The sequence below is a fragment of the Miniopterus schreibersii genome (assembly GCF_964146895.1).
Source record: "Miniopterus schreibersii genome assembly, chromosome: 2".
NCBI lineage: Eukaryota > Metazoa > Chordata > Mammalia > Chiroptera > Miniopteridae > Miniopterus > Miniopterus schreibersii.
Genome location: NC_138102.1, coordinates 37,123,845 through 37,151,785, shown reverse-complemented (window position 1 = coordinate 37,151,785; position 27,941 = coordinate 37,123,845). Strand labels below are relative to the sequence as shown.

The 27,941-nt window shown below is 39.7% G+C and overlaps 1 protein-coding gene and 1 pseudogene across 7 annotated transcripts in view; both read left to right on the top strand.

Moving 5' to 3' along the window:
• Positions 1–1,690: 1,690 nt before the first annotated feature.
• LOC308553043 (small ribosomal subunit protein eS1 pseudogene) lies at positions 1,691–2,194 on the top strand (annotated as a pseudogene). Its single transcript has one exon. The product of its transcript is annotated as a small ribosomal subunit protein eS1 pseudogene (transcript).
• Positions 2,195–19,428: 17,234 nt separating this feature from the next.
• The window catches only part of MBNL2 (muscleblind like splicing regulator 2), a 147,919-nt gene continuing 139,406 nt past the window's right edge, over positions 19,429–27,941 (top strand). For 4 of the 6 annotated variants that reach the window (XM_081128331.1, XM_081128330.1, XM_081128326.1 and 1 more), the window contains exon 1: positions 19,466–19,664. The gene's annotated coding sequence lies outside the window, so the exon portion shown is untranslated. Of the gene's footprint in view, positions 19,665–27,941 lie in introns of all 6 variants that reach the window. The other 2 variants (XM_081128328.1, XM_081128329.1) reach the window with 2 other exon arrangements.

Genomic DNA, 27,941 nt, shown 5'->3' with positions numbered 1-27,941 from the left:
CTCTCTGAGATTATTTCCTCTCTCTTGCTCATTAAGCTAATAGCCGAGGAAGAGAAAAACACAAAAGTTCTTGAAAAGCCACTTCTTCCTTGAAGTCCTTGAGCGGTGAGCTTTTAAGGATCCATTACTTTCTTCTGGGTAAAATGACACTGGGGGTCAGAGTCATCTGCCCATAAGAAGAAAAATCAAACTTCAAAGACCATCTTATCTTTAGAAACACATAAGCCCTTCTGTCTGATTCTCATCTGCGTTTGCAATTATTTCTTTTTTCCCCATATTACATAACATGGCAATCGTACGTACAATATTGTAATAGTTCACATGCTTGACTGTGTTTTGTATTCTGTGAAAAGTAATAGTTTCTTTTCACATATTATACAAAAACTACTTTTAGATTATATCTTGCACGTAGATTGATGGAAAGATAAATGGATTGGTGGACAGGTGGATGGGTAAGTGGATAGATAGGGTAGATAGATAAATATGCTGAGTGTCAGAGAGAAGGCTCTTGGAAGTCATTTACCTATATCCCTTTTTAACACCAATGATTCCACTTTTCAAGTTTAGAAAGATTTGTTCACTGAGGAAATCTTATTTACAAAATGAAATCCTTTGGGTCATATATATATATATTATAACTGTAAGAATGTTCTAGAATTTGAGAATTCTGAATTATAACTCACTGATAGTTCAAGCCCCACATTTTATATATAGGAAACAGAAGCCCTAAGAGTATAAATAATAAACTTAAGCATAGAAGCCAGAACTTGAACCTAGAGTTTCTAAATCCTATTGCCACTTGGAGAAATATATGGCCTAGGCAACTTGCATGTAAATTAGTCTCATTTGATCAAACCCCATGTAAGTGTTAATGCTGGAATACAAATGATCCCATTAGTGGGTTGGTAGATTTATTTCTTCATCTGGACCAAATCATATTACACCTATAAGATTATGGCCTTGTAGTTAAATCACAGCTTGAGACTGGATATTTGAAGTTTTTGATGAATTATTATTAATATTTTTAGATGTGAAAAAGGTATTATGGTTATATTTTTAAAGTTCTCTTTTAGAAGTACATACTGAGATTTTTATACATGACATGATCTGATGTCTTGGACTGTTTCAAAATAAAATTGTTTGGGGGAAAAATAGGTAAAATAAGACTAGTCTTATTTGATAATCATTGAAACTGGATGTTGCATACACAGGTGCTGATTCTACTATTCCCTCTATTTCTGTTAATGTTTGAATTTTTTCATAACAAAAAGTTAACTTAAAAAAACACTGCCACTGGAGCATTAAAGTGGTGAGCATAGGCTCTGGAGTCAAAATGAGGGAGATTTCCATTCCAGATCTGCCATTTACTAGCTCTCCATCTATAGAATGGGTGTAAAGTAGCTTCCTCATGGAGATGTAAAATTAAATGAGATAATGCCTGTAAAACCCTTAAAACAGCCACTCCTAGCACATTTGTAATTACTCAAATTTTACCTAATGTATTATTAGTTATTGTCATTATTTGAAAAGATGCTTTATCTCCATGGCTTTCTGTTTCCCTCCACAACTACTGTAATGATTAAAAAATAAATGTTAAATACAAGACATAAATACTATTATCCTAGGATTTGAGATAGAAAGAGTGCTCACTAAAGTTTTCAGATAACACCTTTTGGCTCTGAGCAGCACCATGGTGGTTGGCAAGAAAAGGGTCTTTAAAAGGCGGCAAAAAGGAGGCCAAGAAGAAAGTGGTTGATCTATTTTCTAAGAAAGATTGGTATGATGTGAAAACACCAGCTACGTTCAATATAAGAAATATTGGAAAAGCACTAGTCATGAGAACTCAAGGAACAAAAATTGCATTGGATGGTCTCAAGGTTCGTGTTTTTAAAGTGAGCCTAGCTGATCTGCAGAATGATGAAGTTGCATTTAGAAAATTCATGCTAATTACTGAGGATGTTCAGGGCAAAAACTGCCTGACTAATTTCCATGGCATGAGTGTTACCTGTGACAAAATGTGCTCCATGGTGAAAAAATGGCAGACCATGACTGACGCTCATGTTGATGTCAAGACTACCGATGGTTATCTGCTTCATCTGTTCTGTGTTGGTTTTACTAAAAAACACAACAATTAGATTTGGAAGACCTCTTACGTTCAGCATCAACAGATCTACCAAATCCAGAAGAAGACGATGGAAATCATGGGCTGAGAGGTAAAGACAAATGACTTGAAAGAGGTAGGCAATAAACTGATTCCAGATAGCACTGGAAAAGACATAGAAAATGCTTGCCAGGCATCTTCTCCATGATGCCTTTGTTAGAAAAGTCAAAATGCCGAAGAAGCCCAAGTTTGAACTGGGAAAACTCATGGAGCTTCACAGTGAAGGTAGCAGTTCTAGAAAAACTACTGGAAATAAGGTACTAAAGTTGAAAGAGCTGATGGATATGAGCCCCCAGTCCAAGAATCTGTTTAAAATGTAGACTTTAAATGGTAAAAAATAAAAAATCCTGTTTGTGATATACAAATAATTTTTAAAAACAAAGTTTTTAGATGACAAGCAGCAAGGAAATAGAAAGGTTAAATTGCAGAATGCAGAAAGAAATGTCTTGATTGTAGAGATGAACTTTTACCAAAATCAAAGCAATCTGATATCCTACACTTAGCTGAGAGGTAGGCACCATAGGTGGCTTTGGCCTGGGGCTGGATGCTGTGCTGGCTGTCACAGCCAGCAGATTTTATTCATTGCCAAAGGAATTCTTCAATGTTGACTCTCTTTGGCTATTCTTTTCCTTTTGTGCTTATCTTTCTTCCTCAGTTCTCCTTCCACTGCTGATCTTTTTGTCTTTCCTTTATGGAGAAGTGATATGGTTAGAATGATGATGGGTAGACCAGAAGGATTTGTCTGCAAGGACTATACTGGATATGGGGCAGCTCTAGGAAAGGATGAATGCCTTTAACCAAAATTAAGGAACCAGCACGTTATTCAATAAAAAGGTCAAGACCCATTGTTTTGAAGAAGACATTTTGGGGGCCATCAGTATTTTGCTGGTGCCCATTTTAAACGCTGTTAAGTGTATGAATGTGGAAACAAAAACCTGGTATTGATAATTCACATATACATTGATAAATGCAAAACAGGTCAGCAACCCTATGAACAGAGGCCAAAGTCTTTAGAATATTATACGAGTCTACACACTGTATGGAGTACCACTGACTATCACTCCCACCCTCACATTGTAACTAATCTAACGTCTTCTCTTACCGCTTCCATCACCACCCCAGTGTGTCCCAGGAAAGCACACCATATTTCAAGGTCTTTGTGCTTGTTTTTCCTCCATCTCAAAAATGGATTTTTCTATGGCTTGCTTCCCTAGTGCGTGACCAGATACAACCTCCTTGTTGTGCTCTCCCCTGACAACCAATGAATGCTGTGAACCACTGCCGGAACCTTCATTCGTTATCCCATCTCTCTGCTTTACTATTCAACATAGCATTTATCATAGTTTAACACACTATGTACATTTTAAAATGAATCTCTCCCACCCCATGAAGACATGTATTTGTATTTATTTTCTTATTTACTAGATCCCCAGTGCCTGGAACACTGCCTGGCGCAGACAGTATTTAACAAATATCTGTTTAATTGAATAAATGATAAGTAAAGGAAGAGGGAAAATAAGCACTGAAAGGAATGTAGAACTTGTCATTACAAAGTGTTGCTCATTCATTTTTACCAGCAAAGGCCAGTTTCCTCTCCTGCCTACCTGTAGGATCTGTCTTTTGAGTCCCAGCTATCTGTCTCAGGATCTGATTTGCCTCAGACATTCACAGCAGTGACGAATGTCCCCTTTCTGGGATAACTGCCATGTGGCCTTCTTCTATAGCCCACAACATGAGATCATCTTCTCAATTCAGTAAGCCCCACTTTCCATAAGAAAGACACACGGATGGGGTGAGGGCTGCAGTTTGTCCTAAGGTCCCAGAACTTGTCTGGAGAGAGTTTTAAGGTCTCTGCTTGAATTTAGTGCCTTGATTAGTTATTAAATGTCTTAGAAAAAGGCTTATCTGACATAATAAAACATCCATTTTTAATATTTTACAAAATATACTCAAAAGAAGGCAATTTTGTTATTCTAAGTACTTAGAAACAATTCAGGCTATTAAAATATTATCAATAAGAGGAAATCCTAGCTTTGTTCCCTTGAACACATAAAGCTCACTTATTGTGGAAGCATTTATTTACCTAAACTGCTTAAATTTACTGTTTAAGGAAGCAAAAGACATATACTTCCTTAAGAAGGTTGAACAATTTTTTAAAATTATGTAGCAGTTCAATGATTTATCAACTTATTTAGGAAATCTTTTCTTCTGAAGGAGTAGGAAGGGGATTGGAGCACATCCCACTTCAGCCTGTTTCCCCAAAACTTCTAGATGTTGAGTCCCCAAGTCAATGCAGTTATCTATAAAACAGTTCAATGTTTTCTACAAAGTAATGTTCTGCATATTAAGTAAACGACAAAAGCACACTGTTCCCCTTAAACCCTTTCCTTTGCCAGTGTTCTTTAACAGTAAATGAAGATCTATAAGTTCTGCATTTTATAACAGAGTATCCTTGTAAAAGCCTCTAAATATGACATTTCTGTTGGATTACAACATATCAGTTTTCCTCTTGTAAGAAGAAAATTCTCACTCAGAATGAGATTTGTCAGGAGGTGACAGCTGGTTTTTGTTGGATGTGGATTTAAGTAAATAGTTAAGACAGTGGAGCTTTTACTAAGATGATTTAATAAAGCTCATTAATGTGGTTGATTTACATAGTTGACCCGAATAGAATACAAAATTTATCTCTCTGCTGTAGTAATGTGTCATCAAAATATATTGATGTATTACATGTACTACGATGTTAAATTGTAATTGTAGATTTAATCAAACTTGTTAAGACAAAAGACAACACAAAGGGAGAAATATTGAAAATATAGGAAAATAGTTTCCATTTATTTTCCTTTGTTTCTAATCCATGTAAAGTGCTCAGTCTACCTCTTCAGGAAAGTATTCATAGCCTCTCCGCTGTTATGAAAAAAATAAACACTAAGTTATTTTTGAAATTATAGATTAAGGCTATTAAATCAATCAATATAAAAGCCAATGCATTAGAGCAGAGCTTTAGCTCTCAGTAAACATCCCCTGTCTCTGTCAGCTATCTTCACGGTAATGAATCAGCAAGAAAGCATTTGACCCAGCAAAACTCATCCCTGCGTCCGAATTGTGATTCATACAGTTCTGAGCCTTGGAGCACTTCCATGCTCAGTTCTTTCAGTCTTCATTCACCCCACGATGGCTCAGGATATCACACAGCCACTTGATAAGGATGTGATTGTTCACATATTAGTATCTCCTAGTCCTCCCTGAGATTTATAGGAGAAGAAGGAAAAGAGGTGATATTTTACATTTGATTCCATTAGTTCCTGACAGTTGATAACTAGGCCTTGGCTGTGGAATTTGTAAAATGTGATAAGCTATGAATAGTAATAATAAAAACAACTGGCAGCATCTATTGAGTATTTGTTTGAATGTTGACAGGAAGTACTGAAAGTATTTTCTGAACACCAAAAACCCTTTAATCCGCCCCACAATCCTATGAGGATTACTAGTCCCTATTGCAGAGATGAGGAGTCCTAGGCACAGGGGACCCAGGCAAAGTCACATACATGCTGATCAGTGCAAGAAATGGGGCTTGAACTTGAGACCTGGTTGGAGGCTGCACTCAACCACTATACCATGATGCCTTTCAGCAGTAGCAGTATATGAACAGTAGTGTATATTGTGCCAAAAATAATGAAATGAGAGCCTGGGATTTGAAGCTAGCAATATGGGTTCAGGTTAGATCTGTGCATCAAACTGGTAGTATGGACTAAAGCAAGTTATTTAACTTATCTAAGTTTGTTTCCCAAAATGTATGGTAATTTAACAAAACAAGGCCAGGTAACAGGCTTACCTTCCTGAGTTCTCTTTGTCATCCATCTGTGGCTCCTTTCCCTCTGCTCACCTCTGTCTCCCTAGCCCCCTGGATCCCTTCTTTTCTTTCCTGCAAGCAGGCCATTGAGAAGCTCAACTCATTATACAGTGAAAACCTGTGAAATGCTCGGGAAAACGTGTAAATGGTCATGGTTGTGCTTGATATTACACATCCTACAAAGTAGCTAACCAGTGAGCGTGAGATCAGGGAAGAGTCCTAAATCATGTAGAGAAGCATTGTTTGTAGAACTTGTTTTTCTGTGAATTTGCATTTTCTAAAATGCATTGCTGATCTTAATAGGAGTTACCAAAAATAAATAAGTTTGGGAATAAAATCAAACAGATTTATTTTTTGCAGAAATTTTATGGTACATTCTGTAAGTCTTCAAGCGAACAATGTACTATGCAGTGTTTCCCAAACACATCTAAAAGGGAACCCTTTTTATTTTCCTAGATCATCTTGCAGGACTAGTAATTTAGTAGGAAAAAAACTGGGGAAAGTTTTGGGCACCAGTGGCACCAGTAGGACTCAATGCTCGGGATTGTCTCTGTGGCATAGGGAGTGGGGCAATGAGACTGGCCGCGTACCTCTGATTCCTGTGAGAGCCAGAACTCGAGCCTTTTGAGGAAGCTGCAACCTGGCCCAGATTGTGCAATAGAACTAGATTGTTCTTAAAACTCTATAAGCAACAGCTGACCCATGACCTTGTCTTATCAATCTCCTGGGATATAGAAACCCCAGGTACTAGTCCTTAGGCTATTAGAGGCCGTGTAGAGAAGTCTCAGTTGTAGGTTATGGGTCAGGGACTTGAGAAAGATTTAAGGACATGATGGCAAGGTTTACAGAAGACTAGAAAAGAGACAGAGGAGAAACAAAGATTATCTAAAAGTGGTAAACTTGTGACCAGCCCTATTTGTATATGCCCACCCCAATCTTAATCTGGTGATGTTAACAGGGGAGACGTGTCTGGTCGAGGGGTGAGTACCGCACAACTCCAGGGGTGCACATATTTCAAGAATGATGACTGTAGAATGTGGACTAGGACCAGGATAAAGCCCTGGAGATTTGCCACCACAACCTCCCTGATCACACACAGTGGCCCTGGACATTAACCTCAGTGACTAAGTAAACTCACTGAAAATGTGCACTTACAAAGTATAATTTTGTTCTGTCAGGCTGTAGCTGGTTTGTCCATTAAGTAGAGCTCTTAAATGTAGAGGCAAAAAAACCAAACAGGCCACCCAAGCAGCTAAAAACACCCAGGAATTGAATTTTAAAATGCCATAAAGAAATGATTTGGGTAATTATGAATTTTTAAGTTAAACCTCTGTATTTCCTTTAGAACATTTCAGGAAGTTCTCTATATTTCCATGTTTCCAAGACAATCTCTTTCCTTGTTATTTCCTTCTACATGAACAGGAAAACCCACCCAAATTTCACTTGCCAACTCCCTGCTAAAATATGTCAATTGAGTGTGAATCCTTGCTCAGGTTTCATGATTAGACTGTGTCTGAATATTTGTGCCCACTGAGGGGCCTAAATTTTGCACAGAACCTGGGTCCATTACTTACCTCAGCCATTAAGTTCTTTAGAGACCCAGGACAAAGTCTTCAACCTCTGTGCCTCAGTTTCTCTACTTAAAAATGAAAAGAAAGTGACCTCCCAGATTATGAGTAGGAAGTGGTAAATTATTGCAAAGTGCTTTTCAAAAGAGAGTGTGCAATAAATGCTCAATAATAATCTTTCCAATATTAAAGACATAAAGATGAATTAGGCAACTCTTCCGTCTCTTCTGAGATCAACGATGGAATTTGTTTGGGCATCAGTTAGTCTGTCTAATTAGGGCAATAAGTACTAACTAGCTGATTCGGTATGAAAAATGTGTTCTAATTGCCCTTTTGGTAATATTTACATTTTTCTAGAAGTTTGGGAATCTTTTGTCTTGCCGTTTTCAATATTAAAAAGTCCTTTAAAAGGAAGATATTGATTTCTAACCAAACGGCAATTTCCTTATTATTGTTAAAGGTGAAATCCTGAGACTAGAGAATTTTTAAAAGTGTGGTCCAAATTATTAGCTCAGTGATGTTATATAACTCAAAGTATATATAAGGCAGAGTTATAAATGCTTAATTATGTTAAAAATAACTTTAAGATTAAAATAGATTAAAAATATCATCTGTGCTTCTTAGTCAGGGATCCGGCAAGCTGAGAACTTTTGAAATTGCTTTTGGAGCATGGCAGTTCATGTGCAATGAAGGCTTGTGAAGGAAGTCTTTGTCTTTGGGGCATAGTTTGCGATTTTGAAAGCTGAGAGCCCGATTTTGCCCAAGTGTCATATGTATGTGGATAGTTTTCTATTCATTGAGCGCGAATTTTTCCTGTCAATATATACAAATGTTTATTACTATAAATAAAGATGACTTAAATGATTCTATACAACTGAATTTTTTAAATGTTATTTGAGACCAAAGCCAGTATTTAAACTTCTAAGTGGGGGAGTCTCAGCCCAATTTCTGGTGTGGGAAGGATTTCTGGCTGCTGCGGTTCAGCGACTTGGGGTATGGAATTTTTGTGATCATGGGGAGGGGGATAGGAATTGGGAGGCATTGGAACGGTTGATGCAGGATCTGACCCTGTGTGAAAATCCTCTCTGAAATTTTGAGGAAGCAAACACTTCCAGAGGGTTAAAACCTTTTGTCTTTAACAAAAGGCAAGCATTGTGCTTCTGTCTGTTTCATCACCTTTAAATAAGGGACTAGAATCTAGATGATGATTTCTTCCAGCCCTCGGATCGGTGATCATAATCTCACCATCATCACCCCAGGTCTGGACTGCTTTGCAAAGTAAAATAATTACATGTGCAAGTGATCGGGCTTGTTGGGGAGGCAGGTGATCTGTTGGGTTCAGAGCAGTTACAGAGAGGGGGCTTGTGGGCATCAGCCTGGGAGATGTAAGTGTACACAGGCAAAGCTCTAGCAAAAATTGGAGTGTGTAGAAAAAGAACAATTCTCATTTTGTTTTGCTGTACAAGAGAGACCTGCTAACAAAGTTCAAAATTTTAATGACTCAGTGAATATTTAAATATAGTTCTTTCTTTCTTTTTTAAAAGCCTTTTATGCTAAGATTCATAAAGCCTTGAGATTTTAAAGAAAGAACACAGTGACATGAGACCAAAATGATGTAAGGTGATGACATCAGCATCAGAATGCTGTTGCTAAGGTGAACCTGTTTGTCTCTCTAATCCAGATGGAAGGCTAAATAATTGCCCGTTTCTGGTAAGGAATATATCTATGACATGATCCCTTTTCTGCAGCAGATAAAACAAAGCCAGATGCTTTCTCTTTGCACAAATTATTTTTAAAATAAAGATTAAAATTTTATTATAAAACAACACATGTTCTTGGAAGAAAATTCAGAATGTTTTATATAAGTTTGAAAATTTAATTTATGAAGAACATATACTGAGATCTAATTGGATATCAGAATGAGATAGTTTGATGAGTCAACCTGAAAAGAGGATTATTTTGCATTTAGTGAAGAGGAAGGTAGGGAAACATCTAGAAGTGAAAAGAAAAATCTACCACCTTATGATTACTGACAGAGGGAAGGCAGCGAGGGAGTACTGCGTTTGAAGACAGAAGCAGTCAGTTTATGGCTGTTGACTGGATAATGGATGATGCCATTAGTAAAGAGAGAACAGGGTGTAGCTAAGAAACACTATTTAAAAAACAAGGGGTGAAACTTAGGGACAAATTGGAGGCCAGTGCAGTTGGACACAGAAGTCCCTCCCACATGAACATCTCCCAGAGTTCTCCCTGGGGTTTGCATCCTCCTCTTGGCACATGCTTCTCCAGTGGTCCCATCACGAGCTTTCTCACCTCTGCAAATCTCAGCTCAAAGCCTTCTTTCTCAAGGAGTCCTGTCCTACCTACACAATGTGAGCTGCAGGTATCCCGTCCCAACTCCATCTCAGATTGTCTGATCCCCCTCACTGGGTCCCACTTTTCCTTTTTGTCTTTATTTCCTGAACACTTAATACCTTCTAAGTTACTGTGTGATTTTTCTTTTATACTTAGAGTCAACGGTAAACAAAAGGACTCTGAAGCCAGCCTGCCGGGGCAAATGGGCTCCACCCACTGCTAGTGTGAGGGCGGGCCCACAAAGGTTACTTAATCACTCAGGGAACTTTTCTCATCTGTAAGACTGGAATAATAAGAGCATGTATTTCACAGTGTTGTACTCGACACATAGTAATTGCTGTGTAAATGTTTAATAAATAAGCTGTCTCCCCCCTTCACCCCCAAGACAGTGGGAGCTCCTGAAAAGCAGTTGTCATGAGTGGATGTGGTACAGGGAAGAGATGAGTGACACATTTTTTCAGAAATTGGTGTTTTCATTGGAATATAGAATTTAGACAGGGTTAAGATGTGGAAGGGTAGTTATGCCCAAAGGTCACTATGCAAACACCAGGGACCCTCTGTTGGCCAGAAAAACCTGGGCAAATGGGCTCTCAGATTTGACTGGGAAGGAAGGCAGTGAAGGTCAGGTCCAGCCAAGGTACCCTGGAGCCACAAGGACTTCCAGGTAATTGTGGTTCCAGGAAATGAATACAAAGTAGCATTTGAATTAGTCAGTGGTAGATGACTTAAAAGTTTGGCCAAGTTGAGGACCTTGATAAAGTAGGAAGATATGGAATCAGATAAAAGTTGAATGAGGTAAGCAGATATGGACATGGTCCAAAGAACAGGAAAGAAAAACCCCCACCAGACTTATCTGGGCCAATGTTTTCCAAAATGCATTCCCCGCAACACCATACTAGTTAAATGTTTTTTAAATAAAAAGGTCTAGGGTAACATAAATTCTCAAACATGGCAAACTATGTACCTCTTTTTGGAGATTCACAAAGCACATTCCCAGATTAAAAGCTCTGAAAATTCCTTTGGTGACAGCGTATGTTCAATTGGTTAGTCCCACATTTCCGGAACTTACTTTTCTGTGGCTCCTTTTCCTCAGAATATTTTGAGTTTACTGTTCATAGGTCTTGCTTTTGGGATCACTGTGTAATTCTTCAAGCTCCTCTGAGTCAGGTCTGTGTCTCACTGATATTTATACCTTCCATGTCAAAGTTGGGACCAATATACAACAAGTATTTGATAATTCCTAATCAGATAAGTAATAAAGTGGATCTAGGTGGAGTGGCAATCCTGGTAGAAACAAGAAGAGATGGAGATGGGAATGAGAGAATTGAAAAGAGTTTCAATTCAAGGAAACTTCAATTGTAGTAAATCAAAACCAATTGTGTTTACTGTTTAAATGCAAGCTTATAATCAAAGCCGCACTTACCACACACACACGCCATACTTTATTTCCCACATCTAGTTCATGCTTTCCCTTGGAGAGGACAGTGTCTGTTCTAGTCCATGAGCCCACATACTCCCGCTATCACCACTGCTCACCCATGATCTCAACAAGATCATCCTTTCTCTCAAACCCACCCACTTCGGAACCTTTTCCAAAAAAAGAGCTTATTCCCATTCCATTAAAGACCCTGCCAAGGGATCTGGGCTGCTCATTGGCACTGCTAAGTGGCACCAAAGTTGCACTCTTAATTAGTGTTTTCCCTGGTTTTCACACATGTGGTTCTGATGACCCTTGGAAGCCCCTTAGGAAGCGCCACTCCAGCTTTGATACATACCCTTATGCCTCAATCATAGGCTTCTACTCATTCTTTACCATATTTCTGTCTTTCCACCTTCTACTCATTTATTTAACAAATATTTATCATCAGTTCCCTGCATCAGGTCTGTAATAGGCATTTGGAATATACCAATAAACAAAACAGAAAAGGCTGCCCAACCGTGGGGTGGTTACATTCTAGAGGGGGAAACAGGCAACAAACAATAATCATCAGGTAGATTATATATCAGCTGGTAGGTGTTTTGGAAAAGAAAGGAAAAGTAGAGCAAGGTGAGTGAATCTCTTCCCATCCAGCTTGGCACTTCATTCAGAAGATGATGGCAACGTCCTCCAAGGAATCCAGCAGGAGGCAGAGCATGGTAGTCACCTCTAGCATTTCAGGTTTGGAGGATTCACTTCTCTGTCAGGAACACTACTTTAATATAAGGAGGTGGAGACGGGGTCTAAGGACACTCATTCTTTATAGTAGGTAAAGGGTCAATTATAGTGAACACAATAGTAAATGTGAGGAGAGCATGATCATCTCCTAACTAGCCTACAAGAACAATGGGATGAGCTGCAAAAAATATATGTGATCTAAATGAGAAGAATCATAAAAAAAAAGACTCCTTCCTTCCTCTTTGCACTTATTTTCAGAATACACCATTTTGAAAGACAAAAGGTCACAGGCAAACTCCCCTCCCATGAACAGTGAGCAGCATAAGAACCCTCTTCGTCTCTTCATGTTCTTCTCTCTTTGGCCTACAAACATCTGAAATTCTTGAAGTCCATAAACTTCACCCATATCTCAGAATCTTCTTTACAAACGATCTTAGTTTCAGGGCTGGGCATGTCCAGGAACTTCTGACCTGATCTTCTCTCTGGAATTTCAAATGCCCTTGGGCCTCAGGACTATTACATCAGAAAGAACAGTGGGACAGTTGAGGTTGATCAACCTGTTGGGACTCTTGGCTTAGGGTCATGATTTCAGAACTATGCTATGAGTCACCCTGGGAAACTGCAACAAATTCACAAGGGGTTCCAACTGGACATTTTATGTTTCTAGGGGAAGCATAGCAATGTTCAGCATTTGTCAGATACTGTGCAAACTACTAACTTGAGGTAATTGTTCAGAATTAGAATCACACTACATTCCTTTTAATAATATCATATGTCTTTGCAAAGTTGGACTTTCAGCAGTTGCTAAGATGAAAAGCAAGTACTACACAAAAATCAATGTGGAGCAGGAAATGAGAGCAGTGGTTCCAATCTGACTTCAAGCTTTGAGAACTGTATGCCATGCCTGATAGACATTCACAATCCATTAATAACTAATTAGGGTTATTTAGAATGAAATAAAAATATTGTTTTTCTTTCAGCCATTTTATATTAACTTCTCAAATAGCCACTAAGTTATTAAAACATAAACACTAAGTTGTTAGAACCTAATTATTTAATAACTAGAACAATTATTTCTTTTGGCCTAAGAGGATAGTGAAAAAAACACTGAACTACAAGGGTGCAACAAACCAAGAAAGTGTAGACAACTCTACTTTAGTCCATATCATTGTTTTGATATAATAGTAATCACTCTTCAGTGAGACCTCCCTAGAATTCTAGAACCTAAGAATGATGATAACACTAGTAGTCATAGTAGCCACTAGCATATCCTGAGCACTTATGTGCTATGTTCTATGTGAAGTCTTTCTCAGAATTTATTTCATTTACATGCTTTATGCAATTTATTTCATTCCTTTTCCCTTAACCCAGAAATGTTGGTCCTAATTTTTCCCAGAGCCTTCTGCCCCTGGACCTACAGAGAAATTTTAAAAACCAGTTGACCTTTCTTGTGATAAATTCTATTGAAAACACTATAACTTTTTTTATGAAAATTATAAAACCAATTTTCTATTCCCTGCTGCATTTTCAATAACCACACATTAAAAATAAATTACCAGTTTCTTTTACAGGATGCAAATTTTCTCCAGAATCCTAAATAAAAATCCATCAACCAAAATTAATTTAGCACTGCTCCATGCTAAGCACTGTGGAGGATACAAAAGGACTTTAATGCATGGTCTCTGCCTTCAAGGGATTTCAAATAGGTTTGTGCATAAAATGACTAAGGGTAAATAAAAAAAAAACAACAGTACATACTAAAGGACTAAGTGGGTAAGTATAGGCTAGAAATATTATACGGAGAGAGAAATGCTCCCTATGACTGAATTGTTGGAGGTCAAGGACATCTGCGACTTGCTTTCCTGTCTGATTTCTCTCTTGCTGTAAACAACCTTCTCTTACTTTCTAGCCATCTCTTCTAGAAAAACAACACTTCAATCTATTCTAGGACGCCCATCGTTTTCAACTTGAAGGAAACCTTTGTTTCTATGTAAATCACCTCCATTTTAAACATCATCAGAGATTAATTTTTCTCTTGCTTATAAGCTTGCCAACTTTGGTATATCCAATAAAGGAGATGATCTCATAACTGCATTGTGCCTTTCAGCTTTTTTATTATTTCTCCTTTCCCTTCTGTAGTCTAACATATGTATGTGTGTGTGTGTGTGTGTGTCTATAAAATCCATTGTCTCTATGACTTAACAATTTTTTGCTTGAACCCTGCGTTTGTCACTTTACTACTAGCTCTATTTTCAAGTTTACCTACTTAACCATTCAACAACTATTCAGTAAGCATCTGCTATTATATCACTGCATGTTCTGGGGGATACAAAAGGACTTTAATGCATGGTCTCTGCCTTCAAGGGATTTCCGAGCATATCCTAATGAGCAAGAAAAACATGGTCACTTCTCTCACAGAGATTAGTGAGGTACTGAAACAAGTAAGACATATTTATAGTAGACTGTGATAATTGTGATGATGAATAAAATGTCAAGGTGCCAGGAAAGTCATGGTGGTCAGGGAAGGCTTCCTGCAAGAGGTGGTATGTACATTGAGTACTACCTGATGGAAAGATATTAGGTGGGCATGAAAGGAATAAGAGATGTTTCATGCAGAAGAAATCCAGGCTCTGAATTATAAAGGGCATAACATATTCTAGGAATTAAAATTAGTTTTAATACTGGGTGTGAAGTAGGATGGAAGTGTGTTCAAGGAGAGTGGTGAGAAAATATACTTGAGAATTAGTGTAGGGATTCATCCTGAAGATAATGGTGAATCATTTTATGTAGATAATAGCATTATAAGATTAGTGTTGTTTTTTTTTCATTTTATTTTATTTTTTTTTAATTTTATTTTTGTTTAAAACATTACAGATGTCCCTTTTTCTCCCCAATGACCCATTCCACCCCGTCCCATCCCTCTCCCCAGTCTCTCTCCCCACCATTGCCTCTGTCCTTGGGTTGTGCGTATACGCATATAAATTCTGTGGTTACTCTCTCCCCCTCTCCCCACCAGATCAGTTTGGCTGTGGTGTAATGGATAGAATGAAAAGTTAGGGGCAAGACTGGAGGCAGAGAAGTGAAGAGGAGATAAAAAGTGTGGGATTGAATCGGGGTGAAGTGAGGATGGAGAGAATTAGATGGTTTTGAGATATAGGAATATATAAAACTTGAAAATATTTGAATGTTGGTGGCGAGGGAGAGGTAGGCATCAAAGATGGTAGTTCCCAGTCATGGAAACTGGAAACATAAGAGAAATGTGATTCAATAGAATAAAAAATGATTTTTGTTTGGGGCAAGGTGAAAATGAGTTCTCTCTGGTACATTTTAGTGAAGAATTGGGCCTAGAGGTCAAGAGAAAACAATGAAATTATAGATCTTGAATTCACCAACCTGTAGAAGATAATTGACAACTTCTATGGGACAAAACCAAAGTTATTGACTTTTGTGGCCACCTTCTTCACTTTGACATAAGTCATCATCTTCTTGACACTTGTTCTTAGTTTGGTTTCTCAACCATTCTCTTTCCTATTTAGTATATCATGACTTCAATAAACATTAACTTTCTTTCCAAAGTTTCAAGATTTTCAATGTTGAAATACAGAAAGAAGGAGGAAAAGAAGAAGACAGAGGAGGGAGGAGGGAAGAGAAGAAAGAGGAAGAAGAAGAGAGGGAAGAAGAGAAAGAAAAGTCCAGCTTGGGCCCTGCCAGTGCAGCTCAGTGGTTGAGCATCAACCCATGCACCAAGAAATCCCAGGTTCAATTCCCAGTCGGGGTACATGCCCTGGCCATGGCCTTTATCCCCAGTAGGGGGCATGCAGGAGGAAGCCGATAGATGTTTCTATCACTCTCTCCCTCTCCCTTCCTCTCTCCCTAAAAATCAATAAAAACATATTAAAAAAAAGTCCAGCTTGGATCTGCAGTATGTTATATTGATCAATTCATTAATTCACTACATATTTATTGTTGAGCATCTCCTTTCATGTGCCAGGCACATACCAGATTAAATGCTGGAGAGACCGTGGTGACTTCTGATGCTGACAGTCTGGTTGAGAAGATAGATCTTAAGTAATTAACCAAATAAATGTATTCCCATACTGGGTAAAAAGTGCTATAAAGTGAAGAACACTTATAAAATCTTGCTACTCAAAGAGTAGTCCATGGACCAGCAGCAGCAGCATCACCTGGGAGCTTGTTAGCAAAATGGAATCTCAGTATCACCCAAGAACCACTGAGATAGAATGTGCATTGTAACAAGATCCCTGGGGGATTTGCATGCACATTAAATTTGAGAAGCACTGCTCTAGAGTGCAAAGGGCTGTGAGAGAAAACAACAGGTTTTCTCTTGAACTTGTCTGGAGGGTCAGGGAAGAGTTTCCTGAGGAAATGGCCTCTGATTAAGCTACCGAGGTAGGCAGGGGCTGGATGGCACAGGACCTTGCAGGCCATTTGGAGAACTTTTATTCCTTTCCTAAAAGAACAACCCAAAGATGTTTAAATGTTAGTTTAGTCAGCCCAAGCTGCCATAATAAAATGCCAATGGCCTAAACAGCAGAAATTTGCTTGTAGTTCTAGAGGCTGAAATCAGCATGCCAGCATGGTTGGGCTCCTGTGAAGGCTCTCTTCCTGGCTTGTAGATGGCTGCCTTCTTGCTGTGTCCTCACTTGACTGAATGAGAGAGAAATGGTCTCTCTGCCTGATGTCTTTTCTTATAAGGGCACAAATCCCATCACAAGAGCCCCACCCTCATGACTCAATTACCTTCCTAAGCCCCATCTCCAAATACCATCACATTGGGACTTAGGGGCTTTGGCATATGAATTTCCAGGGACACAGTTGAGTACATGACAGAAGTTTTAAGCAAAAGAGTGTGGAATAATCAGAATTCTGTTTTTGAATATTTATTCTGGCTGACATATAGGAAAAGGATTGAAGGGGTCAAAGACATATACAGGAGGCCAGCAAAGAGGCTGTTTCAGTAGTCATGGTGAAAGACCCTGATAGCTTAGACAAAGCTGCATTGGTAGAAATGAAGCAAAGTAAAATATTTTTAAATATTTAGGTGCTACATTTGACAGGCTTTGATAATGAATTTCCTATGATGGTTTCAGGAGGAGGGTCAAGAATGACTGCCAAGATTTTGGCTTGTGCAATTTGATGGGTAAGATACCAATTCTTGAGATAGGAATCATGAAATCAACAAGTTTGTGCATGGCATTTTGCTAAAAGCAGTAAGCAATACCCATCATTTAGTGAGCAATTTTCATGGTCAGCCACTGTATAGATGTTTCACGTACATTATCTTAATATACTATACAAACCTTGCCTTTTGAGATGGGAAGATCAATTCATCGTTAAGGGTATAATGGTCTGGTAAAATGAACGGTTCAGAATGCTTTCAAAGGAGGAGACCATCAGGGAAGACAATGTGAGCAAGAAAGCCACAACAGAACAAAGAGAATGCATGCTGAGGTCTAAAGGTTGGGCAAGATTTTGTTAAGTGAAGCCCTTGGCAGTCAGGTCTGGGAATGGAATGTAAGAGCCAGGTCCTAGAGAAATATGGATAACTCTGCCAGAAAGTTCACTTAGGAAAACAGTGTAGAAGAAGTTGAGTAGAAAAGCAGGGGCCAGATTATGAAGGATATTGGAAGTCTTTCATTTAAATGTTATAGAGAGAAGAGTTTGAATATGGAAGGAACATGACTTTACATGACAGGAAAACCTGTCTGGCAACAGGGGAGCTTGATTATGGGGAAGCTTGAGTCCCAGAAGCCAACTTATTAGCATTGGTATTATCCAGGTAATAGGTCAGAGTTCTGAACTAGCTGAGGGGAAAACTCAACAAAACTTCCTTCCATTGGATGAAAGTAGGAGGATTAGTCAAAGTTCACAAAAATTTCAAGAATAAAATGAAAAGAATGTTAGTTTCAAAGTCAGAATCAGAAAGAAGAGATTTAAAAAACTGTGATCATTCGCTTATAATGTTTGACCACAGAGATCATTTACATTTTCAGGAAAATGGTGACAGACAAAAGCCTGCAAGTGATGATCTATGATGGATTTATATTGGGATAAAAAAGATTAGAAGATTTGAGTGGAACAAAGCATGGTACTCTATTGAAGAAATGGCCTAAAATCATATGAAACATTTTGTTTGTAAAATAGAATTGGCAAAATCAAAAGTAACCATTCCATTCCATCCCAACTGTATACTTTGATTACAGATGCACTAAACAGTTGCTTATAAACAACAGTGCATTAGGTTCAAACTTTCTGATGAACGGGGCTTTGTTCCTGCCTTGGTCTAATCATGTAATCATGACACAATTTTTTAAAATTCAAAATGTTGTGCTTAGTGGAAGGAAAATGTATACTTTTTATGCTTCCCAAATGCCTTATGTTTTCTTCTTCCAAGCACGAATGGGGGGGGCAGGAGAAATAAATAACACTCATCTTCGCATTTCTCTTTTCCTGCTTTATCTCAGGGAACGTCACCACTTCTAGACTGTCCCTTTGTGGAGTGGCACCTGAGGTGCCTCATTTGCAGTGTGTGTTCGGCGGTAAACACCTTTCTTCGTTAATGATGATAATGATGATATGGGCCAGTGCACAGTGTTTATCAAATGATACTACCTTAGGGTGAGGTTCAGGCACACGTAATCATCTCACCGGTGCCTGCCAAGAACACAAAAGGGTAGTGCATAGATATCAATTTCATTGTCCAGAATTCCCTATTTAAAGTCCCCAGCGGTCTGAAAACTTAGCTGAAAGATATATGGGCCACAGCCATTCACGACTGCCATAACAGATGTCCTACAGGAAAACTCCGTGTGAGGGTCTAAGCATGTTTTGACTTTGAATATGCACTCGGGCTAACACACTCTCCCTCGCTAATGGAAATCACATGTAAATGTTTTGTAAGGTATTCATTTCCACGGCAGACGCGGAATTGTTTTTCCTTCTAAAAACATCTGCTTTGTCAAATGGGCTAATGACTTCAGTTTTCACGCACAACCTGGATTTCTTCGGCATCTGCGGAGTTTTGTCTTTTCCAGAGTCTTCCCGGTGCAGCCGCGAGCTCCGGGCTGGCTGGCTGCAAGGGTGTTTTCTCGAGCTGCCCCTCTCTCTGCTCTGCCAATTATGTGCCACTTTGTCTGGGCGCCGGGATTGCTTTCTTCCGAGAGGGAAATTCCTCTTTCATCAGTATGGATGCACTGTTTTCACACACGGCCCCGAGCGCTGTGTTGCTGTGTCGGCCAGCCTATCAGGGCCGGTTTCGGACGAGTAGGGCTGACGAACTGGCTGCGGATTGGCTGCGCGCGGCGGGGCGGGACTTGTGGGAGGGAGGGCTGCAGCTTACAGCAACAGAGTTTAGACTGTCTTTGCTTCATCATCTGAAGGCAAAATTTTCCAGCTAAGGCAGACGGCGCTCAGAGTACAATAAACAGGGAAGGGGAACTATTTACATGGAAATTTCTTCCTCACCATGCAGGGGCGAAGCCTGGGCCGCTTGATTCTGCCAGATGTGCCTGGGATTACTGCGAAAGGGAAGGAGAGGCAGAGCTAAACAAGGTAGGAGGATCACCCCCACCACCTCTGCTCCCCCCTTCTTCTTCTTCTTCTTCCTCTTTTTTTTTTTTTTTTTTTCTTGAATGTTTAAAGAGTTTGCTGCAGTATGCTGCATTCCATGTGTGTGGCTTCGGGAAGCCAGGGAAACTGGATTCCACTAATTCAAATGTAATACTTGCAGGGGGACCCTGGAGTTTTATGTAACATTTTGATTTGAGAAAAAGAAATGGCAAAGCTCGAATCTATGCCGCCGGTTTGGGAGTGCGGCATAAAAAAGAGGTTTTTTGGTTTTTTTTCTTTATTCAAAGACTAGATCCATTTATTCGACAAAAATAAAATTGAAGTCCTGGGAGCATTCCTTTTTGTTGTTGTTATAGGAAATTTTCATACTGCCATAGTGAGCTCCTGAATAAATAAAGTTTACGTGGATCCTATTATGTGAGAACAGACTTGTAATTAAGAAGAAAGAAAAACCCAGCTTCATGGTAAATAATCATCGGTTGAATGTTTAGCCCCCAAATATATTTATTTATTAGAAATTAAGGCCCTACCTAGCTCTATAATGCCAGGGCTTTCATTGGGTTTCAAAGGCGCATTTTTAACAAGCTAGCAAGAGGTAGCTTTCTGACAAGTTTTCGATACTGTAGTTCAATGTTTACATTTCTTTCCCTGGCATGTCGGAGCCTTTGTTTCCAGCTTAAAGTGGAACATTATATTCAAAAGTAAAGCTGGGTTAATAATGCTTACTGCAATTATCTGATCTTTATGCATTTTTAATGAGAACACACAGCCAGCAGAATAATTTAATGAGGGCAGGCTAGCTTTTAAAGCTGTGTTTTCACTATGCCGAACCATATCAACTTTCTTGCCGAGAAGCAGCCCTGAGAAATGATGGAGAAGATTTATTTATAACACGCTTGGCCCAAGAGAAGGGGAGGATATGTTTGTTAAAGAATTCTTTCTGCCCTTTTCCGTTTTAAATTTCTGCCAGGCATGAGGAAACTGTGCTTTTTTGTTAGGCCTCGGAAGCATGTGTTTACAATAAATGTGTAACATTTTTAGAATAGTTAGCAAGCACTGAAGCGAAGAAAAAAAAAATCCAACTTGCCTGCCCACCACCTCCGTGAGTGCCCCTCCAGAAACATTACTATCCTTTTAGAAGACAAAGGTTAAGTGGAAAGATATTTGCTAATTGAGTAATATGTGCATTTGGGAGATAATAAAGTAACAAAAAAAGGAAGGCATTCTTATAATCTTTAAATAAGATGAAGTTTCTTCAGTTTTCCTGCCTGTGTTGTGAGAAACCATGGACGTGCTTGTTTCATTAAGGGCAGTGCCACGTAGATTCTTCTAGACCCACTGTTTTTACTTTCAAGGAGAAGTGCAGGACACTAGCCCAGAACTTCTGACGTCATCTCCCAACTATTTCTGCTGTGTGTTCTTTTATTCAGGCTCGTGGAGAGGAGTATTTCTTTCTGTCCTGGCCAGGAACATTCTCTCACTTGGCAGGTCTTGAGTTATGTCTTCATATTTTAGCCTGCCCTTTCTAAGCCCTAAATGGACCTCCCGCATAAGCAGGACATCTTCTCCTACCTGCCTCGTATCGGGTGGGTCGGACCAGGTTCTCTGCAGGGTTCTGGCTGCATTGGAAAAAGCAGTGGGGAGTGGAACACGGCCCAACTTCCCTTTGGTGCAGCAGCCCAGCACTGCCACCTGGGTTGACAGTCCCTGTGGCCCCATTCCCACTTCCCCCGGAGCCACGATTCAGGACCCAAGTTATGCCACCGAGCTCACGGCTGGTTGTGATGGTGGGAATAGCTGCTTTTATATAAACAGCACCATGTCCTGGCGCAGAAAAGGCCAAAGGAAGTGCAGTCCATTACTGCAGGCTGTCAGTGCCCTGTCACAGGTGGCAGCCTTGGTCGTAGACATCAGGGGGAGGTTAGTTTTTTAATAAAGAGCCCTTGAAGAAAGAATTTCCATTAGAACAGATTGGAGTTCTTGGGAGTTCCCGGTTCTAGTTTGCATCCCCCTTTGAACTGCTTATGTAGCCATGAGCAAGCGGCCACCTCAATTTTTCTCTTAATAGAATTGAATAATATTTGCTACACTTTGCCTCATAATTCTAGCATTTTGAGAGGCCTTGACTTTGTACCAACAAAAAAAAGTTGTTTGTCTCTTGGCACAATGAGCTATTTAAAGTACTAAGGGATAAAACCTCGTATTAATGAAACTGTTGGCAAATGTCTTAGGGTATTAAAATATATAGTCATATATACAAAACCTTTTCCCCTATTTGTGCTCATGTAAATTTCCTAGGGATATTTATTCTTAGACCAACAGATAAAATTTCCAAGGAGATCAGAGCTTTGTGGTTTGCGTTTTCTCCATCGATCTAATGTAATATACTAGCAGCCGTGCAAAACAGACTATTTCAGACATAGGCCTTGTAGTGCCCCAAAGCATTTAGTGCTATTTTTTGCTTTGACTTTGGCATTAAATTTGTGAAAGTAGAGTGAAGAAGAGAGCAAATAAGATGAAAGGAGAAAAATACGCTTGCAAAATATACCGGTTGTGCAGCTTTACTGGTTAACAGCCTGCCTCCTCTCTGCTAGTTGTTGTAATTTGCTGTTGCTATGGTGAAAACAAATCAATATCACATGGCTCCCAGCCAGTCCCGCGCTTAGGGAGCGCCACAGAAATTCAAGATCAGGTACTCAAGATTCCAAGCAAGAATTGGGAGAAGAGTATTTGGATATTGAGCTTAAGAGAATTCCTTACGGTAGACGGATTAGGCTCAATCTTGCATGCGTTCTCTCTTCTTCCTGCTCTTTCCTCCCGCTCACAAGAGAACATGGAAAGGGAGGTGTATTGATATGTTTACATTTTCCAAAATGACAAAATGTATTATGAACCTAGAAGTGGATTGGTAACATTGCAAGGGGTAAAGGATTCTGATGAAAGGAAATATTGGTACAACTGCTGGGCATGTTGGATGTTGAAAATATAGTTTGGGGGCCTTTTAGACCTCCAGGAACGACGGCACCTGAGAGCTGGAAGGGTCAGAAACAGTTACTACTGTTGTGTCAGGCAGAAAAACCTGGCAACTCTGAAAAGCAGGTGGGCCCTGGAGGCGAAGGGCATTATGGAAAGTAGGGAGATGTGAGCCCTCAACCTCAGCAAGTAGCAAAGGAAAGCTTTAGGTCCAAAGTCAGGCCAGGCGAGCACGGAGCCCCAGGGGCAGAGCAGAACAGAATAGAGGTCGCTTAGCTCATTTCACAAAATCTGCGTCATGTCCAACCTGAAGGCCCAGCAAGGAAAGTGAGGAAGTGGCTACAAAGAGAAGTAGAGGTGTCACGTGCCCAGGTGTTCTTTCTGGAATGGTCGATTGAAACTGGTGGGCACAGTTAGTTATTCACTGCCGTGTGAAGCAAAAACCTTGGTATTTCATGCTTTGGTTTCTCTCTGAAGAATGGGGCAGAGAGACTTAGGTGGACTTTAAAGATTAGTTACAGTACTATTTTTCTGCTTTTTACTCAGCTCAGTTGTTTTTGTTTTTTAATGTGTACAAACTGTTAGTTGCAGCTGTGGTACTATTCATAGTAAGGAGTCCTAAGCGGTGTCACGGCTGGGTCTGCGTCAGGCCTGGGCCTCCTGCTGCTCAGCATCATTTATCTGAGGCTAGTCCCACTTCTGTTGTTGAGAGTGAAAATACCTGTGAAAGGCAAGGCCCTGGGATTTCTCTTGTGAACCTGAGTCACAGAGTTGATGGACAAGTTTTCAGCTGTCCTGCTCTCTTCAACATGGCAGCAAGTCTTGGTAATAAAAGTGGATCCACTGATTTACCTGCATCCTCTGACAAAGAACGCCTTGTCTAGGAGAACCTAGGTCGGTATATTCCATCAATCAGTCAACAAGTGTTTATTAAACACCTCTTGGGTTGTCTGGCTTTTGCTACTTGGTTAGGACAAATCAGTCACCCAAATACCTGACTTTGTGTATGTGCAAAGTAATGGACAGAAAGAAATGATGAAAAATTGTAAGTTTGGAAGATGTCAGTAATAACTTTACTGACTGATGTTAATTTAACATTGCTAACAGTCAGGCACTAATTGTAGGCTTGAGACAGTTTTGGTGTTGGAGAGTAAGAGAAGGAATTTTGATTTTTACTTATCTATATGTACTTTCTTTACCTGCATTGTATTTCTCAGCATACATGCTGTTTAAATAACATATAAAGATGAGCAATAGACATATGAGAATGATGTCTCCCCCAAAATCCAAAATATAAGGCTGCTGAGAGCAATCACCCAGTTTTAGCAAGCTGAAATTTAGCCCCAAAGTGACTGGGGAGCATGGGCACATCACCTAAAAAGCCTTAACCTTACCAATCAACAGAAGGAAATCCTAGACCCTCTCCCACACTTCTGAGCCTCGGGGTGCCTGGGAAGACACTAATGCAATTATCTCACCCTTCCCATCCCAGTAAGGAAACCTGACTCCTGACCCTGGAGGATTAAACTTTCTCTCCTTTTTTCCTTAAAAAAAAGAGTCACTTTAAAAAAATCCATTTCCCTCTTAAAAATCCATTTTTATTTTTTTTTAACCTTAACATCAAAATTAGTATGTATTCTCTGGGTGTAGGCAAGCTGCAAGGTAAGGGACCCAGTTTGGGGAAGAGCTGAGAGAGGAGACCAAGCCTGTAACAAACAAGCTTGAAGAATTCTTTTCAGCTCTGGGTCTTGCAGACAGATGGGCAGCTTCTAAGGTTTATGAACATTTACTGGCAAGCTGGTTGCTGTAGAAGAGCTTTGGGGGTGGTAAGCCACCTCGGAGGACAAAGGGAGGAGGCAGGAAACAAGGAAACACACCCCAGGTCCCTGGTCCTAAGTAGTTTGCAATCCACGATCGCTGGGGAACAAGATACTTACAAACAAGATAAGAATAGGTCGGCACACAAGTGTCCTCAGAAGCTAATTAACATATGTATAGTTCCTTACTCTTTACAAAGGGCTTTCACAGACATTATCTCAATTAACAGTTCAAACAGAGGATTAAAAAACCAAGGGCCTAAAATTAGAGCTCTCTGGCCAGGGTGTGCTAGGGAAAGCTCCTGGAGGAGAGGAGGTATAAATTGGATTTTAAAACTTTTATTCAATAATTTTTTTTTCCAGTGGTGAATTAACTTTAAACTTGAAGAACAGGAAAAACTCGTAAATGTCCCTGGTGCATGTGTGCATGTCCCTATCTTCTGTCCCCAAATGCTTTCTTGGACGAGTCCATTTGTAACAAGTACAAGAGGCAGCCTAGATGACAAGGCAGAGCAAGAAGAGAGGTCGGTTGGCTTCACTTGCTCAGCTCTGACTGCTGAGAAGGCATCGGGGGACAAAACCTATAGTGTCTTCACACCCCATCCCAGCCACACAGTAGTAAGGTGACTTTGGCTATGGATTATGGGGAGGTGCTTCTAGAATATAAAATTCATTAATGGGTGTAAAATGGCCTGCAGGATGGGGGGAAAATAAAAGTCAACAGTGGAACCAAAATCCGAAATATTCCATTAGCTCACGAGAGCATCTCATTGAGTTCTCTTAAGCCTGCTAAAGGGGTAAGGGTACAGGGAGAAATTAATATTTTAGTGGCACATGTTATAAACTAGGTGCTTTACACACAGAGCTCATGTAATTTGAACCTTAGAAGAACCCCATGAAGTTAATGTTGTCCCCACAAAGTTAATGTCGGCCAATAAAAGAAGAGAATTCGGAAAGGTTCTATAACACACCGATGATCCTACAGCTAGTACTTGGCAGAACCAGGATTTAAACTCAGGTCCAATCATACCTCTGAGTTCTACAGGTAGGTGACACTATGTTATCAGCTGAGCAAATAAAATTGAGAAAATAAAAATAATTCACTTGTAGGAGGAAATAAAAGCTGAAGGTGGAGGTCAATTATTTTAGAAATCTCAGAGGTGCTTTATATAGTTCACATTATAATACACAAATACTGGGTGGAATAATAACAGTAATGTCTTACATTATATATCATTTTAGTTTTTATGCTTGCCATCTCTTTTAATGGTCACAAAATCCCCCTTTTGTCCCCATTTTATAAATTAAATAAAAACTGAATTTTAATGATGTTAAACCATGTGTTAAAATCTCACTAGCTAAAAAGTGGAAAAACGAATCTTCAATCTTCAAAACTGCCTTTAAAATTGCATTGCAGTCTGACTTGGAGTTTTCTTGTAATGGATGTTGCAGAGTGGAGTGGAGCCCAAAACAAGGAATTTTGGGAAGACAGTAATGTTTTTACTTAAGATATTGGATTATTTTAAAAATCTATAAATTTCTGGCATCCTAGATGCAAGCTTCAATTAATCAACTAAAAAGTGTTGGAGAAGCATATATTATATCAGTGGTTTACTACTTGTAATTTTAAATGCTCTGAGAGTTCAGGAAAGTAGAACTCTGTTTGGGCTGGATGGAGTAGCAGATAAAGCCTCTATGGAGGAAGAGATACTTCCTCTGCCTCTGAATGGGTCTATTTTGTCTAGAAATCAGTGTTTCTAAAGTGGGATATCCATACCTGAAGCCTAGGGCAAGATCATTCTCTAGGTAAGGAAAATAGTTGAACTTATATATTATTTAGCTCATCCTTTTAAATGTCAACTTTCTTTTCCAGGACAGTGTTGCTCAATGGTTGGAGCGTTGGCCCACACACCAAAGGGTTCTGGGTTTGATTCCCAGTCAAAGGCACATACCTGGGTTACAAGTTCAGTCCTGTCCCTATCAGGGCTAGTTGGGGAGGCAACCAATCGATGTGTCTCTCTCACATCGATGTTTCTCTCTCTCTCTTTCTCTCCACCCCCCCTCCCTTTCTTCCACTCTCTCTAAAAAGTATCAATGGATAAAATATCCTCGGGTTAGAATTAACAAAAATTAAAAATAAAATGTCAACTTTCTTTTGATGACGTATGTAACATATGAGTATTGTTATGCAAGAATAACATTTATAAATAACTAGCTCAAAAGTAATTTTTCTCAGAAGTGCATATGATCAAAAAGTTTGGAGAGTACAGTAGTCAAAAGTAGAGAAATGAAGGTCATCTGAAGGAGGAACAGTGTGGTGTGATGTAGAGGCCAGTGTGGAACTCGACTTTGGAGAATAGGGATTACATATTGGTCAGCAGTAGGAAATAGGGTTGGACAGTGTGGTGGAGGTCAGAATATGGGCCATGTGGGGGAGTTTAAACTCACTACCTGAAACATCACATCTAATGCCTTATAAGGAGTTAGATAGGACTTGTAAGATAAGGTTAGAGGTTAGAAAATTTGTAACAAGAGATGCCACTAGCCAGAAAACTTTTGAAGTATTCCAGGCATGGTGTGGGAAGGAACTGAATTCTAAAGGGCAAATCTGTCTTGAAGGAAAAATAATAGCAGCTAGTGAGAGCTCAGAAGAGTCGAAACGACATTGGAGTTTCTAGCAGGAGAAATATTGATGGGACCCCAACAAAAAATGGAGGGTAGATAGAAAAGGGGACCAATCAGTGGGAATGGGGAAGGGAAGGGAAGGGAAGGGAAGGGAAGGGAAGGGAAGGGAAGGGAAGGGAAGGGAAGGGAAGGGAAGGGAAGGGAAGGGAAGGGAAGGGAAGGGAAGGGAAGGGAAGGGAAGGGAAGGGAAGGGAAGGGGAAGATGCGTTCTGAGTTCTGGGATGGTGTTTTTATCTAATGATGGGGTCGTCCAAGTGGGATATCCCACAGACATTTCACAGTGGGAGTGGAGGACAGCTTAGACACCAGGCTGCACCTGTAAACTGAGACACACCTGCTTTGAAGCCATCGTTGAAGCCGTGGGTCTCACTACCTCCCATTAGAAGGGAGCATTCATGGAGACAGGCAGATGACCAGGGATGAGCCTTGGGGAAGACTGCTGGGGCCTAGAAGAGAATGCGAGGTAGCGAAGACTCGGGAAAGCAAACACCCACACAGGAGCAAAACTCAATCAAAAGTGAGCAACCGAGGCTGTTAAGCCCCTTATGTTAGTTAGAGACACAGAATGTTGGCTGGATAAGGAGAACTTCGTAGCTATATCTTTCTTCTATACAGTTGACTTTTTAAATACAAAACAAAAGAAAGCCTTTAATACAATGGTTATCAAGACTTCTGCAGCTATATTTCAAAATATACATTTTGGGGGTGTTATTGGTTAGGGCAGTGATTCCAGAGTGATTGGAGATATAACTGGACACTGATCATCCTGTTCTCAAAAACCCGA